Genomic DNA, 20,381 nt, shown 5'->3' with positions numbered 1-20,381 from the left:
TAAAATTGTTTATTACGAAGTTGTTCCACTTCCACCAATGGACTGCTTGTCAAGTTATGAAAAGATAATGTACATTTCACGATTCCTGTATTTCATGCCTTCATAACGCTTTTCAAGTCTCAGGAATGCCGGAAATGGCGTTTTAGAGGGAAAGCTCCCAAAGAAAATTCGAGGGAGGGGTCATGACCCCGGACGCCCTCAAGAGCTCACCCCAGCGGTACTCGCCGTCCACAACTATGAGTTTGAAAGTTACTAAGGTGGCCAACCTCCGGGAATTCAGCATAGCTTGTGAACGATGAAGTGAAGTGAAGTGGAGTGAAGCTATTAGTCTCTCCCCTTGGGGCCTTTTGGGGCTAATTTACAATGCTTTATGGGGGACTTTAGCCAGACTGCTTGTTACGTAGTTTACAATTAATTTTAGGAAGTGAAATATGCCCCGTCCAGATAAGGTCAGACCACAACACCGGGAACTACGTCCCCTACTCTTATTGAATAGTGTGGGTTCTTTAACGTCCCATACTATTTAATTTCCAACAATGACTATGAGACGGGACCTCCGGTTTACAGTCCTTATCCGAGAAGACGTGAAAGTCTAACCATTTGCAGATGTAATTACAAAGGCAGAACTTTCTCCTCAGTTATTTTCAGACTCTGAGTGTTGGTCCGGCCGGAGTCGAACTCATGACCTCCCGTATGACAGCGTGATGGTGGACCCATTAACTGGGACACAGCCAACAGCAACTATCGCGTTATTTTCAATATAAAATAGACACAGATAACAGCGTGATCATTCCAAAGTAGATGCCTCCAATGTACTGCCATGTAAAAATGTCCTACGCAGGTTCATTTAAAGTGTGTAAATGTAGAAGTTGTTGCTGAAGTATTAAAATCAAGGCTATGGAGACGTACTTTTCTATGGTAAGGTCTCAGGCAATCGAATGCATGAATATAAGTAGCCACGTTGTTGTGACGTTTAGTCCCCATTCGGATAAAAGCTAGTTGTGTCCATTGCTGCACTTGACGGTTCTGTAGTTATGCTATGATCACTATATAGTATAAGTTGGTATACGTAGAGCTTTACGGAAAAAGACTGACAAATTAAAACATGAACTTTCTGGTGGCTAGGGTTCCGTTAACGCAAAGAGACAATTATTTATCTCTAACGGCAATGATTTGTTGAGATATATTTTCTTTGGGTGTCTCAATTTCTTCACTGCTTTCTTCAAAGGGAATCGCGAGCGGACTCTGTTCAGTTGTCTGACCTTACACAATTCCTGCCAGCGTAACCAGAACTTAGCTTCCTGCTTGACTAATTAAAAGAAAATGCAAAATCCAATTAAATGATTTGACGGAAACTGAAAAAAAAACCTCAAAACAATTTTGGTTTTCTTTTGTTGGCTGAATTAAGGCAAAATGTTACTGCTCTAAATGTAACCAGGCTGAAAGTTCTCCAAGGTTAAGCTATTTTAATTTCAAAACAGGCCATTTTAAATACTGTATAGCTAAGTCTTCCTTCAAGCACGAAAGTATTTGAGAACCAAGTGGATGCAGAGTATTTTAAAAAGCATGAAGTCTTCAAGGAAGCTGAAAACAGTTGTTTTATCTGTTGTACGTTAAAATGAACGTAATAAGGCCTTTTACGAAGCAAGGTAAGAAAACTGAGCATCGACGTTTCATGGTACCGATCGAGCTTCAGTTGTGCATAAAAAGGAAAGGAAAGGAAAGGAACTTTATTTAAGTGTCTAGTAGATTTAGCGCTGGAGCACTAATTGGGGACACTGTTATGCCCTTCAGCTGGTCAAATGGAACTGAAAAAATAGCTAGCTACTAAAATTGTTCATCGGCGGTTACCAGGGTGCATTACACTTACCTAGTGTATGAATGTTTTTGAAGAGATTTCCTTTAAAATCTGAGTAGTCACCTCCGGAAACGCCAACGTTTTGATTAGTTTTGACTGTTCAAGTACTTTTTCAGTCCCTCTGGCAACAAGTCTTATATATAGGCTGCCGGATCATGTAATATATTCTTGTCAGCTTAGTCCATTCTTTAACAGCTGCCGGGAGATGATAACGCCTTTTCGATTTACTAAAAAGTAAGCCTTTGGGCAAAAGTGAAGCCTATTAAAAGATAAAGGGGCACGATCTAGCAGGACACTTCTTGCCAAGTATATGTCAGTCCGTACCTTATAATCCGCGATAAATCGACGACGATAGTTTTATCGAGGTGTGGTTACCGGTTTTAACGCAGCAGGCGGATTTTGTCTGAAAACGTGGGCAATATTCTGAGGTCCTTCTTGCTTTTGCAATAAACAAAGAAATTAAATTATCGCTGTGATGACTTTTCAAAAAGTGGGTTTTCTTAGCGGCACATTTCAAGAACCTTCTTGTCAAGTTCTACCAAATTACGTTTGTTAAGCTTTCAGGCTCTCACAACCGGATTAGTTATAAAAAGAAATAAAATAACAACTTGGAAAAGAGGTTCACGTTAAATCAACTGATCCAATTTGAGCAAAATGACATGAAAAAAAAAATTATACGAAACAAAACAAACTTGCAACACGACGGAAGTGAGAGGACAAAAAAACAAATAATCTCCATAACATCTTTTTACGATACAATTACTGAGCTTCTTTCTCCGTTAAGTATATTTTGTATTGTTATTTTAACCTACGCAATGCTGCAATTTATGTTCAGTAAACGTCTGGCTCTGGGCATGCATTCTACTTAAGCATGAAAGATGCCTAACTCGGCAGGTGACGCCAGCTACGTAAGGCCTTGGCGATGCGTGGTACGCGCAGTTGATCACGAGACGCATCAAATGAACGAAGGAGAGAATTGAAAGGCCTGGGGAGAAGGTGTTTATCAAATTATATCCAAGCTACAACCTTAGTGGATTCTGAGAGATTTTACCGTGAACAACTAAAGCTATTTCTCTCTCAACTACCAGTATTTCAATTTCTAGAAGAATGGCGCGTTAATGAATCATTGATTTATGACCATATAGCACTTTGTGAACGCCTATGATGCCTTTCCCAAACGTGCCTTGGCCATGAAAATATGGTGGTTTCTGTTAATTGATTCCTTCGTAATTCACACAGCGGACAACATGGTGAATCTTATGTATGTATTTATGACCATTTGTTGAACGCTACTTTCTCTGAGCTATAAGCAAGAATTCAGTAGTAATGCGAAAACGATTAAACAAAGAGAATTGACATGTACCTATCATATCGATATCACAGGATCATCGACTGAGAAAACAGAAGAACAAGGTAATAAACCTCAAATGTGCGGTCCGCCTGATTGGATCCACGAAGTTGGCGTGCACCAAAATTTAATTATTTCGGCAAATCTGTTTAGTCGGAAAGTAAGTGTTATCTCAGGATTGTTACAGCTAGCAAAGCGACTTATAACACTTTTTAAAACCTACAGAATGTTAAGTAACATGCATGTTTTGCAACATCACTTGTATAATTGTTGTCAGGTGCAGACCGTCGCCTTTGAGGAAGCCAGAGAGAGAACCACATAAGAAACCCTAACTGAATAAGAATTCCCACCTCAACTAAACCTTCTAAACTATCAGAACCTTTAACATTTTGGAACTGGTATTTTATGGCTTTCCTTGACACAAGGAGATAATACTAAATAAATCAGGACGAGGTTATATTCCGATAAATTTCTTATTGGTTGCTTTGGCAGCCTTGGCGACGAATGGGGAAACACTAATGACAATGTTGAATTTTGAAATAATATTGGTTGTGAAAAACACTCACGTGCGTTAAAATTTAAGACGCTTGCAGTGGGATTAACCTAATATTTTGCGTTCCTCGATCGCGCTTGCTAATCCTAGCTCCTTTGTACTCTCCAAGTGTGGGGAGTAAGAAAAGGAGCGTTCAGTTTGGTGTCAAGTGATAATCTATCGATGACAGATTTCGTGACTCATGCTTCGTTAAAAACGATTTGGCTCTCCCCTTTCAAAACTTTTGCTAGGGGGACAACCAATTCCGCTTTATTTAGAACTGGTTAATTTCAATCATTGTTAACTCTAGGTAAATTCTATTTGGCATATCCCGAAATATCCACTGATCGTGTGCTTTTTTGTCTACTAGTATTCTTATGAAGAAAGGTTTTTCTTCTCATTCTCTTCATCCCAACTCAGGATTGGAATAAAAATAACAGGTGATGAAGAATCGAACATCCTTATCGAAGGCAATGTCTAATACACTCCAACAATCAATTCAGTCTAGTTACTTCACGGGTTGCTTGATGCAAGACGTTGACAACTTCTTCTGATAGTAATGACGGATTACTCGACAAGGGAAAGGGTTCACATTGGAAGCCCCTCAAAAACTAGTAAGTGCTGTAGATTTCTGCTTTCGCCTCAGCATACTGAACTAACCTCTCATAATAATTTCTAATTAACTAATTTATCATTTTTGTCAGTTTTTGTCCTTACCTCTATAATTCTCCAAGGTATTGTCATGTTCAATATTGACGATTTTGCAAAATGAAAAGTAACTCAGTTACCAATCATATCTTGCGTTAGCGTTCAGTTTTCATGTTTGCGGGACAAGAGATTATTAGGTTTACTTTGACAAAACTGGCTTTGCAGTGTGACTTTGGGAAAAGGAATGTCTTTCACGCGTTTCCCACAGACAAAGTTATGCTTCTGCTTTGACTGGGTGTCGAAAACTTCAAGATCCAATAATCTAATGTCCGGCTAGAAATTTTATTTCCTAATTTAGGAACTCAATTAACCTAAACCGAAAACACTGAGCCAGCTATAAATACCTTCAAGCCTTAATTTTTAAAGTCATCATGGAAAATATATCCCTGCTATCGTTTTATTTGCGTTAAACTCTTCCTGCAATTTAAAGATCTTTAACCTGTTCTTCACAATTTAATACCGCGCAGTAAACATTTCAAGTAATTTGACCAGCATTTTTTATTTGATATGACAACTTGAAACAGCTAGGTTTTTCATAAACTGGGAGCAAAAAGCCGGCTTCGATTATCTCTATTAGGCTTTGTAAAATTGGTCAGGATCAAGCTGTGCTGATAAAAAATTACAGTGTTGCATTTTCTCACTGTCGCAAGTTTTGTGATCATCACAAAACTTGCGACAGTTTGCGGTAAAAAATCTCGCGTATCCCAAGAGATTTTCCTGGCAATGTTTCAGCCGAAGCAGGCAAAGTCCATTTTTGTTTGCCAAGTCGCGGCATTCCCTTTCATTCATTCATGTGTTAACTTCTTTTCAGTTGAGGTATTTCAATTTTCAACCTTTGGGTTCCGACTCAACTGAGCTTAACTGCCATTTTGGGTAAATGGGAAAGTTGTATTAGTTGTAGTAGTTGTTCTGCCCCGCAAATAGCAACACTAGTCGAGGCGGTTTGCCGGGACAAAGAATGGAAAATAAGGATTACACACTTTACAAGGCTAAAGGGCAGGGAAAGCATATGTTTTGCATAACCTACTTACACTAATTTGGCGTTTGCGGTATGTCAAATATGGCATCTGATTGCAAAGAATTCACTTACCAAATAGTGATTCAAAGCCAGTGCAAGATGTAATGGTGAGGATGTTTGTTAACTAAAGTGAAACAGTATTAGTTTTTGACCGACGGAAGACCATTTATATAGCACTGATCTAGGTAAACTTTTTGTCCTGTAAACTATCCCTTTGATTACGCCAAAAGTGATTTATTATTTTATTTACGTATGTGCAGAAGTGTTTGTTTGGTTCCCTTTTTTTCATGACCACTCGATAGTAACGCGTTTTCAAACATTCTCGTGGTCCCATCAACGTTAAGCTCTTCTCTTCACAAAAAAAGCATTTCAGTGTGCTTAAGTATGCTAAGATGTTGAGTATATGTTTTTCTTAGAGTCTGACCCCGGATAAAATTGCTATAAGGACTGTAAGGGAAAATTCTCGACCTGGCGCCGAGAAGAACAGATGGCCGACAGACAACTCAATTAAGTAAAAAATGTTCGTGTCTTTTAGAGTTGGATTTAAGCTGTGTTGTGCAAGAGGATTTAAATGATCGATTGCCGAAACAAGCAAACATCAAAAGACTTTTGATTTGATTTCCTTAAATCTTCGGCGGAAATGCGAAACGCAAAGGAAACTAATTGAAAAGACCATAACAACGTACCGAAAATTCTTAGCTCGAGACACAATTTCAAGGCAGTGCAATCGTTAGAGCTCAGGTTAGTTGCTTGGACCAACGAACGCTCAGTGAAGAAGCGCTGATAATTTCTTGCGGTTTAGGGCAGCTATCAAAATGCTTCCAGGCTTACTAACAGTGCCGAGAGAAGTGTGCGACCTAAATGGTTGTGTTCACACTTGAACTTGAAAACAAACCACAAAAGGGCGTGAATATGGTCAGCTGATATCTAGTTTAACGGGGAGCTGAAAACCGATTAAATTCCTCAGTTAGCTGAGATGAATAAATTTAGTCGGCTGTTGCTAACATTCCAGTACTATCGTCCAAACCAACTTCAAAATGCGATTAATCTTAGCGTTTTGGCTATATAGAGCGAGTTGCAATCTAGTGTCGTAAAACCAAAGCCAAAGTAATTACTTTGGCCAATCAAAAAGGAGGGAGACAATCCAGTAAACCAATCAAAACTCGAAGTAATTACACGTAGCCGACACAAAGCGCGGGAAAATGTGCTCGCGCGAGCCACAATTGGTTTTGGTTTCTCTTCTTATTTTGGGGGAAGTTTTGAGGACACACTACTAAGTGCACAGCGAAGGTACCATTTTCTCATTTTTTCCTTCCATTTGCCATTTTCCTCTTCCTTCTCTTTTCTTAACTCATGGCCCGAAGTTGATATTACATGGAATTACCAATTTATACACCGAACGAATTGGGGAATGGAGTGACAAGGGTTCAATGACAAAAAGGACAATAGAAAAAGGCGACTTAAATTTTTAATGGTACAAAATTATTACAGTCCACTAAGATCAGCGTAATACCTTTTTCATGATTTTAGACTCAAGATTGGGTGATCATGAAAAAACTTGGGCACTGATGTTCGGTCCCCTTCCATCATCTCAATAACAGTACATTGCGCTGTTGAAGAGTACATTACAAGCCTCCAGTAAAGAAATTGTGGCGAACTGAAAAAATGTCAAAAATGTATCACTAGCACGCGTCGTATGCCATTCTAGTCAAGAAATCAGATTCCCAACTGACCGAAACGACTTCCGACGCAATTGTAGAGGCCATTTTGTAAACCCGTTCAATCACACTGTGCATTATTTTCAGTTTACCATACAATACATACATAATTGACCGCTCCCCATAGGGGCTTTTCAGGGCCAATGAAACTCAACGAAACGACAGAACAGAACAACAACAACTGTTAAGAATCCCAATTGGCCGGAGGCAAACCAGTTGGCTATTTACAAGTGCAGCTGGGAAGTTGAACCAGGGACTACCAGGATCAAATTCAACGAGTGGTTAGAGCGGGTCTTGAACCCGGGATCTCCGGATCTCAAGGCAAGCGCCCTATCCACTGGGCCACACTGCCTCCAGTTTGTGTGATATGATATTCCTGACCACACCAGGAGTCAGAGCCTGTTCTGAATATATCAACCCTCATTTTGTCATGCGAATTGCTGTTATTTTTTCATTAATCTTAAAATCAGTTTGTTTGTTTGTTCTCTTGTTCCAATCTCAGCATTCGAGTGCGAGAAATCAATACTTCCTAGAGTCTAGCGAAGCATAAAGGCCTTATTCTTGGCATGTATTCGCGCCAAGTATCTGACCACCGTCTGCACTTTGCACTTTCAACGGTTATCAGCTTTGATGTTGTTTTCTAACAAAATACCAGTCCATCATGCTATTCCTCATAAAGTGATGATCAAAATCATTGTTTGCAAGATGGATGAAACGTTTCCGGTTTTATGCTCTGAAGAGGTATAAAAGAAAATAAAGGATGTATCTACCACTTAGAAGCGAGTCTGCACGGTAAAGAAAACGGCGGAATACGAGCAACTGATTGCAACTTCGACCGGGATATTTTAAAAATTAAAACCACAATTATTTTTATGAGTCCATAAAATGGCGTTAAAGCGTTATGATACAGGTCTCCTGATGATTTGTTAGTTGAATTTATCAAACTATGATGCAGCTCATGATAACAGAGGTTTACTTACAAGATAACATTTTCACGCAGTAAACCGTCGTTATTACTGGACACAACATGTAGACGAATTTGCAAGCTTATAAGCGTTTTTTTTTCTCTCCGGCCAGAATCAGTCCGATTTCTTTCAGGCGTTTAATGATTTGGTTTTCAATTGTTTGTGTACATGATACTTTGTGAGAGCTTACTGTTTTTGTTCCTATTAAGGGGTCTTTAAGTGTCCACAAATATCGAATTTATATTTTTCTTGAAATCTGAGACAGTAGATAACAACTGAACGAAAAATTTCTTGATTCAGCTGCCGACCGCTTATGTATAAAATTATTGGTATCATCACATCATATGGTTAACACGGACTGCTACATGTTCACTTAATAGAGTGGGAAAGGTTAAACTTTGGTCATTCAATTTGTTTAGGTTCGTGAGACCTTGTAACTTCCACTGAAAATTAAAGAGTGCTTATCATTCAGAACTGATGGCAGAATCAGATAAAAGAAAAAACTCGATTAATCACGCCTAAAAGTCCATCGTAAAGCGGCTTGTGAATCCATTCCCTCGTAATAGAAAAAGGAAACGGTGGCAGTATTTTCCTTCAGACTTTCCTACGCCATTCACTCCCTAGCATCCCTAAGTCAAACTAAACTATGATAGCAAAACTAGTGATAACACTGATGTGAACCATGGTGACTAGATGAATGAGTTTTGAGCGATTACTACATCCGGCTGTAGTCCATGGATTGACTCTCATGGACCCCACACAGACGCAAGCGCCACTCAAGTTGCTTTAGGAGAGAACTGTTTGTCATCAGTTTTCCACTCCAGTTAAAATTGCGACTGAAGAGTTATTGTGCTCATTATCACAAGCCACCTGTTCTTTCCCCAGATTCTCAGTAGGAAGGCAATTAAACAAACACTGGCGCTGAGTTAGATGCAAAAAGGCATCGAGGGCTAAGTTTCAGCTTCTCAAAAAGTCACACAAAAACAGTTGTCCGGAGGACATCTTCAAGAACAGAATTTTGCTTTTACAAAGAAAGACCAATCATGTGCTCCCTCTTGTAATTTATCTAAGGTGATGCAAGTATAATTTTCCCATGTTGACCACTGACTTACAATTATTGATGAATGTTTCAGTTTTAGTTGCAACTGTCACGTGACCATCTCTTTTCTCTCCTTTAAATAGAGAGCCGTAAGCAACATCAACGAAAACATCGCTTATAATTTTTAATTTTTGCGCTATGTGGTTCCATTGCCGGATTAGCATAAGGTAAGTCATTTTGGCGATTTCTCCATTTCGATTCATTCACGTTGTGCAATTGTGAGTGACGTAGCTAATGAGTGGCTAGCTAGACCTATATCTAGCGGACTAGAATTGAGCATGGAACGGTACGGCAAAGAAAATGCACAAAATATCAATCTTTTGTTTTATGCCTTTACTTGAAGATGTTCTTGGCAACATCACTACGGCGTTGGCGTTGGCCCAAGATTGGGTGGAGTAGGGCCCATGGAGTACCCTTGAAGAACTCCTGAGGGGGAGAGGGTTGGAAAAAATTGTCTTGCTTATGTTCATTGAAATAGGCCATGCATTTCCATGTCTGCCTCCTCTTCAAAGCGAGTCTAAGTGCGAAGTTTAATTTTTATTTTTATGGTAATTAGTTTTACTTTACATATGAATGAAAACTAATTTTCATAAGAAAAACTTCGTACTTAGACTCGCTTTGAAGAGAAGGCAGACATGAACTCGGAAATGGCCTACTCATGTTAATCCTCTTGATTTAATCTAACATCGATATTGTTTGCTCGGCCTCAAAAATTTAACTATATTTTATTTGATTGATATTTTTTGTTTCTAATTTTGTAGTTGGACTAAATAAACTTGATTGATATTTTTTGTTTCTAATTTTATCGTTGGACTAAATAAACTTAATTCGTTTTAAGGAAAAACAATTCCACTGAAAACACTAACAAGAGAGACAAAACCGCCAAGCACATTCGGCTCACTGCCGATAAGTTTCCGTTTTCCTCTAAAGCGTTCCAAAACCACTCAAGTGTAGGTTAGACCAGCCTAATTGTTATGCATATTTTTATTTGGAGGGAAAGCATTTGTCCAAGGTCTATGAAACTTGGCAGTCAGTCAGTTATCTGTATGGTGATATTTTTTCCAAAATGTTCCGTATCACATTCTTGTTACGTGAGCCGAAATCGACTTATAAGAGTTATATTTTTTACTCAAAAATGGGGAACATTCAGCGACATTATATCAATCTTGTTTCTTGATTATTCGATGACCCCTTCTAAAGTCTTTGTCATGCCGTCTTTTAATTATGTCCACATGTTAAGAAAGGAGCCCATGACCAGGAGCCTCCCAATGCATTATAACCTTGTGTGAACCCTATCTTTCTATTTTTAGAACTAATCCTTCAGCGGAAAACTCACATTATAAGTTGTTTTAGGGTCTCGTGACCAAAATGCAAAATATTTTGGCAAATCAATGACAACACCGATAACAAACTTTCTGCTAAGTTTCATGGACATTGGACAAATGCTTTTCTTCAAATAAAAATATGCATAATAATTAGGTTGGTGAAGCCTTAATACACTTGAGCATTGTTATGCACATAGATCAGCCAATAACACTTTTGTCTGAGACATGAGATACGCATAGTTTCCTATTGCAGGAAAAAACCATGCGCGGTTGCTGCACTAAATTAAAAGAGGAAAATAGCCGCCAATTTTCGCCGGTCAATCTCAAGGTCTCTTCAATGTACGACAGAAAGCGCTCCCAGCCGTCATTAAGCCGCCCCTTTCAAATCAGTTCAAGATGCCGGGCACTTTAGATCCATTGACAGAGTTCCTTAGCAACGATCTATTCGTAAAAACGCGACCGAAATTTAGATTTCATCCACCAGTTTATATAAATTTAAGATGTCAAGGATTTGAAAATAAGGAAACACTTTTTATAATAATGTCCTTTTTCACTGCTAAAATACATCTTGCACAGTTAGAGTATGTTTTTAGATTACCGAACAATAGATGCTTTTTAAAATCAGTAAAATCACAGTGTTGAATCTGACCTAAAAAAGTTTAAAATTAAATTTTCGTCAACGTTCTGTTTGCCTTCATCATTTCCGACTAAGCACCATAACAATTTTGAGTAGTGTTCTGTGGCCGTCACTTTTAACACCGAAAGCAAACTAATTCTAGCCGGGGACCAAGAATTACCCGACGATGGTGGACTCAGTGACGGTAGTATCCCGGCCACAATTTGTCTTCAGTTTTTGCAGAGGCCGGGAAGAGAAAGACCTCAAGGTTAGTACTAGAAAGACCTTATTAAGTTCTTACGGCGTAAGTTTTCTGGCTAATTTGAGTTAAAGACAGGGAATATAATAAATTAAAGATGGTTGCTACCCACGAGCTGGGATCTTATTAAGCTTTGAACATAAGGTAGAGATTGGAAGGTCAAAGAGCCTGCAACATTCGGTATCAAGTACCATGTCAATCACTTTTGCTCGTAAGATCGTAGCCTGAAGCGCTTATTTTTTAACAGGCAAAATAGTTGGCGGCTGGGCGTTTATCTGCTTCATTTTTGCCAGCCACTTTAGGAGAGAACACTGAACGCCCACACTATAAAGTTCTTTAATTAAACTGCAAAGGAAAACTTGGAGCGTCTTGTAGGGACCATCTACTTCACTGATCCATAGATGTAAACAACTTCGTCCCGGGAATTACAACGTTGCATTCCTTCGCCGAAATAGTATAATGAAAGCCACCGACTACCCAGATCATGTGCAAGGTCTCCATTCGCCTGCTTTCTATTCTTTCTTTTTTTTCTTTCATAAAGTTCCTTCCCGGCTTTGTTTCTTGATTTCTTTAGAGTTTCAGATACAGTACACACACACTGAATTTATAAGGTTAAAGAGGAAATGAAGGATGTAGAAAAAACAAGTTCATGCAGTAATCCACAAAGGAATTAAGATATATGCTTCCTGTTGCCGACTGGAAATAGCAAAATCTTACTGCGGTTAAGAGGCAGGCGGTACACTAAATATTCAGATTAATTTGACGAAAACTAACGTGCCAAGAAAAGAAGCATTGAAGAATTAAGTTTGTTTTATAGTATCAAGGGTAATTTTTAGATTTAACTGATTTAAAGTCGCCCATGTAATTCAGCCCTCAAGGGCAGAATTTTTACGTGACCTTCGAAGGCCGAATCCTCAAGGCGAACTGATTTTGGAACACTTGCCAAGACTGGTATATATATTCTTGGCCCAAAAACGAGATTATCACCAAATCCAATGTATTATATATATCATTTCCTCATCACATAACTGATCTGGACAACAATTGAAACATCGGGTCAGACTATCAGTATTTTTCGTAGTCCTATGTGTATACGCGGCCGCATCTTGCCAAGGAATTGCAAGAGGTTTCCATCATCGTCTTTTGCTTCATGTACTCTCTCTGGCATATGTAAAGAATAAGATTACTGAGGAAATGATATTCACTTCAGCTTCGTACGGATACACTCACTTCATGTGTTATTGGCGAAACCTACAGCCAGAAGGCCACACGTTATTAAATATCGGAGTATCATATATTTGCTGCCAGCACATGATTTTAAAGTTCAAGTAACGTCTTACAGTTTGGTAAGAATTCCAATATTTATATCTCTATTGTTTCTCTGCTCTTGATAGATATTTACATGTTACATCTCCACATCCCAATGAAAGTGCTCAGCGATTCAAAATCCTAGGTCACGGTAATTAATGTCATTAATGTAAAGACAAGTTCTTTTTCTCGGCAATTAAGGTCTTCGTGATAAAAAGAATGTGTACAACTGAAACTAACTTGACACAGGTCTTTCTTTCGAAGTCCGAGTTAATGAATGCGGCAATAGACAAATTCATAGTGATGTAGATTATCGTCAGTGCATGAAGAAATCATTACACTGAGTTCGTTTCAATTGTATATGTGCTTGCAACTAGCTTGAACATTGGAGATTGGCTCATTATACGGTTCTGCCCTAGCCACTCGTTTTGTGATAAATTAAATTTCGTATGCATGTGCCGCGTGCACTGGTGATTGTTGCTAGACGTACATCTCAGTCTGACGATCCTTTCTTTCGTAAGAATGTCTAATTGTAAAATGGCACTGAAAAAATGGTTCGCCGTGTAGGGACCGTCTACTTCACTGATCCATTAATGTAAACAACCTCGTCCCGCGAATTGCAACGTTGCATTCCTTCGCCGAAATAGTAATGAAAGTCACCAAGTACCCAGATCATTGGTGAGGTCTCCATTCCGGCGCCTCCTTGCTGTTCTTTCTTCCTTTTCTTTCATAAAGTTCCTTCCTGGTTTTGTTTCTTGATTTCTTTACAAAGTCAGATACAACATACAAACAATTTGTACGGTTGAAGAGGAGATGAAGGATCGGTAAAAAAAACAAGTTTAGTAATCCACAAAGGAATTAAGACTATATGCTTCCTGTTGCCGACTGGAAATAGCAAAATCTTACTGCAGCTAAGAGGCAGGCGGTACACTAAATACTCAGATTAATTTGACGAAAACTAACGTGCCAAGAAAAGAAGCTTTGAAGAATTAGGTTTGTTTCATAGTATCAAGGGTAAATTTTAGATTTAACTGATTTAAAGTCGTCCATGTAATTCAGCCCTCAAGGGAAGATATTTAACGTGACCTTCGAAGGCCGAATCCTCACGGCGAACTGATTTTGGAACACTTGCCAAGACTGGTATATATATTCTTGGCCCAAAAACGAGATTATCACCAAATCCAATGTATTATATATATCATTTCCTCATCACATAATTGATCTGGACAACAATTAAAACATCGGGTCAGATGCTATCAGTATTTTTCGTAGTCCTATGTGTATAGCCGCATCTTGCCAAGGAATTGCAAGAGGTTTCCATCATCGTCTTTTGCTTCATGTACTCTCTCGTGGCGAAACCTACAGCCAGAAGGCCACACGTTATTAAATATCGGAGCATCATATATTTGCTGCCAGCACATGATTTTAAAGTTCAAGTAACGTCTTACAGTTTGGTAAGAATTCCAATATTTATATCCATATTTTTTCTCTGCTCTTGATAGATATTTACATGTTGCATCTCCACATGCCAATGAAAGTGCTCAGCGATTCAAAATCCTAGGTCACGGTAATTAATGTCATTCAGTTAATGTAAAGCCAGTTCTTTTTCTCGGCAATTAAGGTCTTCGTGATAAAAAGAACTTGTACAACTGAAACTAACTTGACACAGGTCTTTCTTTCGAAGTCCGAGTTAATGAATGCGGCAATAGACAAATTCATAGTGATGTAGATTATCGTCAGTGCATGAAGAAATCGTTACACTGAGTTTGTTTTAATTGTATATGAGTTTGCAACTAGCTTGAACATTGGAGACTGGTTCATTAATGATACGGCTCTGCCCTAGCCACTCGTTTTGTGATAAATTAAATTTCGTATGCATGTGCCGCGTGCACTGGTGATTGTTGCTAGACGTACATCTCAGTCTGACGATCCTTTCTTTCGTAAGAATGTCTAATTGTAAAATGGCACTGAAAAAATGGTTCGCCGTGTAGGGACCGTCTACTTCACTGATCCATTAATGTAAACAACCTCGTCCCGCGAATTGCAACGTTGCATTCCTTCGCCGAAATAGTAATGAAAGTCACCAAGTACCCAGATCATTGGTGAGGTCTCCATTCCGGCGCCTCCTTGCTGTTCTTTCTTCCTTTTCTTTCATAAAGTTCCTTCCTGGTTTTGTTTCTTGATTTCTTTACAAAGTCAGATACAATATACAAACAATTTATAAGGTTGAAGAGGAGATGAAGGATGTAGAAAAAACAAGTTCAGTAATCCACAAAGGAATTAAGATATATGCTTCCTGTTGCCGACTGGAAATAGCAAAATCTTACTACAGTTAAGAGGCAGGTGGCACACTAAATATTCAGATTAATTCGACGAAAACAAACGTGCTGAGAAAAGAAGCTTTGAAGAATTAAGTTTGCTTTGCAATATCAAAGGTAACTTTTAGATTTAACTGATTTAAAATCGACTATGTAATTCAGCCCGCAAAGGGCACATATTTCAACTTCGAAGACTGAATATATCTTCACGGCGAACCGATTTTGGAACACTAGCCAAGACTGGTATATATATTCTTGGCCCAAAAACGAGATTATCACCAAATCCAATGTATTCATGATATATATCACTTGTTCATCACATAATGGATCTCAACAACAGTAAAAACATCGGGCCAGATGCTATCAGTATTATACCTAATCCTATGTGTATAGCCGTAGTTTGCTAAAGAACTGCAAAAGGTTTCCAACAGCATAATTTGCTGCATGCACTTTCTCCTCATTGGCAAATGCAAAGAATAAACTTACAGGAATGATATTTACTTCAGGGCGGATTCGAGCGGATACAAGCACTTAGTGTGTTGTCGGCAACCTACAGCGGCCATAGGGCCACACGTTATTAAATGTTCGGAGCATGGACATATTTGCTGCCACTACGCCACTACGAGTGCATGATTTTAAAGTTCAAGTAACATCTTAGTTTGGTAAGAATTCCAATATATTCAGTGTTTTTTCTGCTTTTTATCGATATTTGTATTTTGTATCTCCACCACCTCCCAATGAAAGTGCTCAGCGATGCAAATTCCTAAGTAAAGCGAATTTTCATGTTCTCGGCAAGGTCTTCATGATAAAACAAATGTGTACAAATGCACCAACACAGTTCTTTCTTTCGAAGTCTTAATGAAGGCAATAGAGAACTTACAAAGCGAAATTCTTATAGGTACTAATTCGTAACAAATTCATAGTGATATTGAATGTAAGGAGAAATGTAGACTCGGAAAAATATCCGAGTCCCAGATGGGATCTAGGATATTTTTCCGAATCCACATTTCTCCTTACATTCAATATCATTGTTGTTGTTTCATCGTTAACAAATTCATAGTGATACAGATTATCGTCAGTGACGAAAACTACACTGACTTCGTTTCAATTGTATATGGGTTTGCAACTAGCTAGTGAAAATTGGAGATTGGTTCATTATAGTTCAAGTCTGCCCTAGCCACGTTTGTGATGCGTTAAATTTCTTATGTGGTACATGCACTAGTGATTGTTGCTAGACGGACTACACCTCAGTTTGACGATCCTCTTTTTCGTAAGAATGCCTTATTGTAAGATGGCAAAAAATGGGTCGCCGTGTAGGGACCGTCTATACTTCACTGATCCATTGATCATAACAGCTTCGTCCCGCGAATTGCAACGTTACATTCCTTCGCCGAAATAGTAATGAAAGCAACCGACTACCCTGATCATCGGCGAGTTCTCGATTTGCCTCCTTTCGATTCCTTCTTTCTTTCTTTTCATAACGTTCCTTCCTTTGGTTCTTCAGTGATTTCTTTACAATGTCAGACAAAATTTACACACAGTTTATGAGGTTGAAGAGGAGATCAATGAGGATGTAGAAAATCCACAAAGGAATTAAGATATATGCTTCCTGTTGCCGACTGGAAATAGCAAAATCTTACTACAGTTAAGAGGCAGGCGGCACGGGAAAGATTCAGATTAATTTGACGAAAACTTAACTGCTGAGAAAACAAGCTTTGAACAATTTAGTTTGTCCTGCAGTATCAAAGGTAATTTATAGATTTAAATAATTTTAACATTTAATCTCGATGATGTAACTCAGTAACTCAGCGCGCAAGGGCAGATATTTTAACTTAGAAGGCTGAATCTTCACGGCGAACCAGTTTTCAAGCACTTGCCAAGACTGGTATATATATTCTTGGCCCAAAAACGAGATTATCACCAAATCCAATGTATTATATGTATTTGTTCATCACATAATGGATCTGAACAACAGTAAAAACATTGGGCCAGATGCTATCAGTATTATTCCTAATCCTATGTGTATAGCCGCGCATCTTGTTAAAGAATTGCAAATGGTTTTCAACAGCGTATTTTGCTGCATGCACTCTCTCCTCAGTGGCATATGCAAAGAATAAGCTTACAGGAAATGATATTTACTTCAGATTCGCACGGATACACACTTAATGTATTATTGGCGAAACCTACAGCCACACTGCCACATCACGTTATTAAATGTTCGGAGCATGGATACATTTGCTTCCACTGCCAGCGCATGATTTTAAAGTTCAAGTAACATCTTAGTTTGCTAAGAATTCCAATATATAGATATATATTCAGTGTTTTTCTGCTTTTTACAGATATTTACATTTTGTATCTCCTCCACCTCCCAATGAAAGTGCTCAGCGATGCAAATTCCTAAGTAATTAATGTAAAGCCAGTTTTCAATGGAATGTGTACAACTGAAACCAACACAGTTCTTTCTTTCGAAGTCTTATCAGTTTATTATAGTTCTGCCCTAGCCACTTTTGTGATGCATTAAATTTCATATGTGGCACGTGCACTCGTGCTTCTTGCTAGACAACACCTCAGTCTGACGATCCTTTCTTTTATAAGAATGTCTTAAAATGGCAAAAAATGGGTTTAAATAGTTGGGGTTCGCGGCGAGGAAGGAGCGATAGCCATAAAAAGCTGACCACAGTGACATTTAAATTGGGACGTCGTTTGCCGACTCAAGCGATCATCCAGGCGATATCTTGGTTTGACTCCATCATGCTTCATGATTTTTTTTTTCATTATTTTATTGAAAAAATATGCACGTTTTCGAAGTTATTATGCAACAGATGCCTTCAAGTTACGTGAAAGTAATGCATTTTAAAGAGGTTAGCCATATGGGAAAAATTTGACGAAGTTAGTTCATCGTCACCTTTCAGCGCAGCGGGTTTTCTCGAAAGCAAAAGTAAATACGGGACCCCTCGGAAAAAATAAGAATAACAGGATTCCTCAAGTAATTTGGATGAAGCCAAGAGTTCTCATGGCCATAATTGCCTTATCATGGAGGCTCTTTTCATGTCCGAGGGTGGGACTGGTTAAGGGTAAGCAAAAAAAAAAAAAAAAGCGAAGACATTTACTCCTTATACTCGATCCACACAACACGTACTTTCGTCGAGGAAATAAACTCAGCGGTGTACTTTCGTTTCAGCGGGGTGCACGCAGTTTAAAACTTTTCTCAAATCAGGGCTAAGAGTTATTGGTAAGAGATCAGTGGTTATTCCGATACACCGAGGGAGGGTTCCTTAATACTCAAGTGTTGTTGCTGTGAGTACAATGAGTATCTAACCGACACACTTTTTCGTATCCTTTGCACTTGCCAACAGCTCTAGGGTTCACCCCGCTGAAGAGAGTTCTTGAGCATAAGTCATGGACAATTAGGGCCAACCGCGGTGACTGTATGTTCGATAAATGATTGACCACTAAACTTATGATTGAAACCCTGGACCATAAATACGATACTTTTTTTTTTTTAGTTAACTGACCTGTTTTCGTGGAGTAAAGGATCCTCAAAGAAGAAATTTGTGGTAATTCCTTTGACTGGCATGAAGCCTGCTTACGGCTTAGCTCCTAAAACCTCCCTCCTTTATGAAATGAATACTGTTGCGCACTGCACATGAAAGGAGGTTTTTTGTTTTCAAGTTTTACGAAATATGAGATCATCGCCTATTTTGTTACCTTAAAAGCGCACTTGATAGTCAAAGTGCCATTAAACCTTTTAGAAGAAACTAAACCCCGAACTTTTCGAAGATTTCATTGCACGTTAGCTCGGGCCGTAAGGTAAAAGCCACTGAAATTCTGCGGTAGCTATAGTCAGTTTTCGATCAAATCAAATGGGAACATGATATAGTTAAGAAAATAAAATTGTTAAAGGCTCTCCAACTAGCATTGATCATCAAGCTTCCAGGAACAATACACGGAAATATTATGATTTGAGTACTATATAGCTAATCTGTCATTGACAGCCATGGACTAAATCTTCAGCACAGCCTTCATTGGTAACAAAATATTCTAGGATTCGAATCAAAGTTGTCACTTTTCAGTTTTGTTTTGGCAGAACTCACTCTAATCTGTATAACATGGAGGTTTGCCAGGTTTAACGTCATAAGCCACCAGAATATCATGTTGTATCTTGTATATACAGCTGTGTTGGAAAGGAATTGGGTCACCACTGAGGAGTTTTTAAGGCATTCGGTTGTCCTGTTTTATTGCAGCTGTTTGCAAGCAGCTTGATCAGTTAGAAAATGGTGTTGTATTGAAAGAATATGAAATATGAAGAACAGTCATTTCTAGCAGATTAAGGCGAATTAATGCTGACGAGTAAGATGATTTTACTGATGCAAGATTACCAGGGCTATAAAAATGTTCTCCGTTCAATGCACAATTAAAAAACAAGAAGGTTTTTCAGGCTGAATAGTCCAAAATAACTTCAATTCAAGGAGATCTAAATCAACCTAAGCTCCAACTTTAAACGGTCGTTATAATAAAAAACTAAGCGCAAAAGATATGCGAAAAAAATGTAAGTTAATTGGTCAGCAGTTAGATGTTGAACCATAAGTCCGACCAACCGGTTTCGGAAAACACTAGAAGTCATTAGATGGCCAGGTTGCAAAGCACAAACGGAAGCGGAAATTGTCAGCATACTCAAAAGTTCCATTTTGTGTATTTTCCACTGTGAAAAAAATCCTAAAATTTCAAGAGTATCTCTCTGCACCGGCCTATAATACACCTAATACAGATGAAACATCAATCTAATCTTTAGTGCCACAATGTGACTCTGGCCAATCTCTCTAATCCCTACAAATGCACCCCCTTCCTCTCATTGCTCGGTAACGCACCGTTTTCAGTTAACCAATTAACTTGGGGTACTTAAAAAATGGCATTTCCTATCTGAATTGAAAACAACGTATTGACCTTGATAAATGGCTTAAGTAACTTGTTGATCTGCAAAGTCTTCATCGTTGTGTCACGACTTTTTGCACATCATGCAAGTACAAACAACTTGTTTGTCAACGTTCTCTGTTGCTGTATGTTGAAATCCTTGAGTCCAATGTCAAGTGACATATTGAAGAGAGTGTGAACAATTGCGAAGAACTTAAGGAAGTTTAGCGTCTTAAAAAAGCCATTTCCAGTAAAACCGAATTTTACTGAGCTAGTGGCGGCTTCAGCAAATCTTGTATCAGTAAGGTACTCAGCGGTATTTATGGCAAATCTGCTTTTTTGACCCACCTGGCTTTGCATGCCTTCGCCCAACTAAAGCTCAGTTTTACCGAAAATCC

The 20,381-nt window shown here is 38.6% G+C and overlaps 1 protein-coding gene and 1 long non-coding RNA gene across 10 annotated transcripts in view; one reads left to right on the top strand and one right to left on the bottom strand.

The window, feature by feature from the left end:
* LOC138059807 (noggin-like) overlaps nt 1-20,381 on the bottom strand; it is a 42,865-nt gene that overhangs the window by 4,457 nt on the left and 18,027 nt on the right. Inside the window, exon 1 of one of the 9 annotated variants that reach the window (XM_068905431.1) lies at nt 18,588-18,761. The exons of 5 other annotated variants lie outside the window; for them this stretch is intronic. The gene's annotated coding sequence lies outside the window, so the exon portion shown is untranslated. Of the gene's footprint in view, nt 1-1,262; nt 1,283-1,870; nt 2,024-4,455; nt 4,593-18,587; nt 18,762-20,381 lie in introns of those variants that run through there. 3 more of the 9 variants (XM_068905439.1, XM_068905432.1, XM_068905438.1) reach the window with 3 other exon arrangements.
* LOC138059808 (uncharacterized) overlaps nt 14,042-20,381 on the top strand; it is a 24,259-nt gene continuing 17,919 nt past the window's right edge. The window contains exon 1 of the long non-coding RNA XR_011134252.1: nt 14,042-14,208. This is a non-coding gene — a long non-coding RNA (uncharacterized lncRNA). The remainder of the gene's footprint in view (nt 14,209-20,381) is intronic.

This window comes from Montipora capricornis, chromosome 8, assembly GCF_036669925.1.
Source record: "Montipora capricornis isolate CH-2021 chromosome 8, ASM3666992v2, whole genome shotgun sequence".
NCBI classification, from domain to species: domain Eukaryota; kingdom Metazoa; phylum Cnidaria; class Anthozoa; order Scleractinia; family Acroporidae; genus Montipora; species Montipora capricornis.
This window is presented reverse-complemented; position numbering and strand designations above follow the sequence as displayed.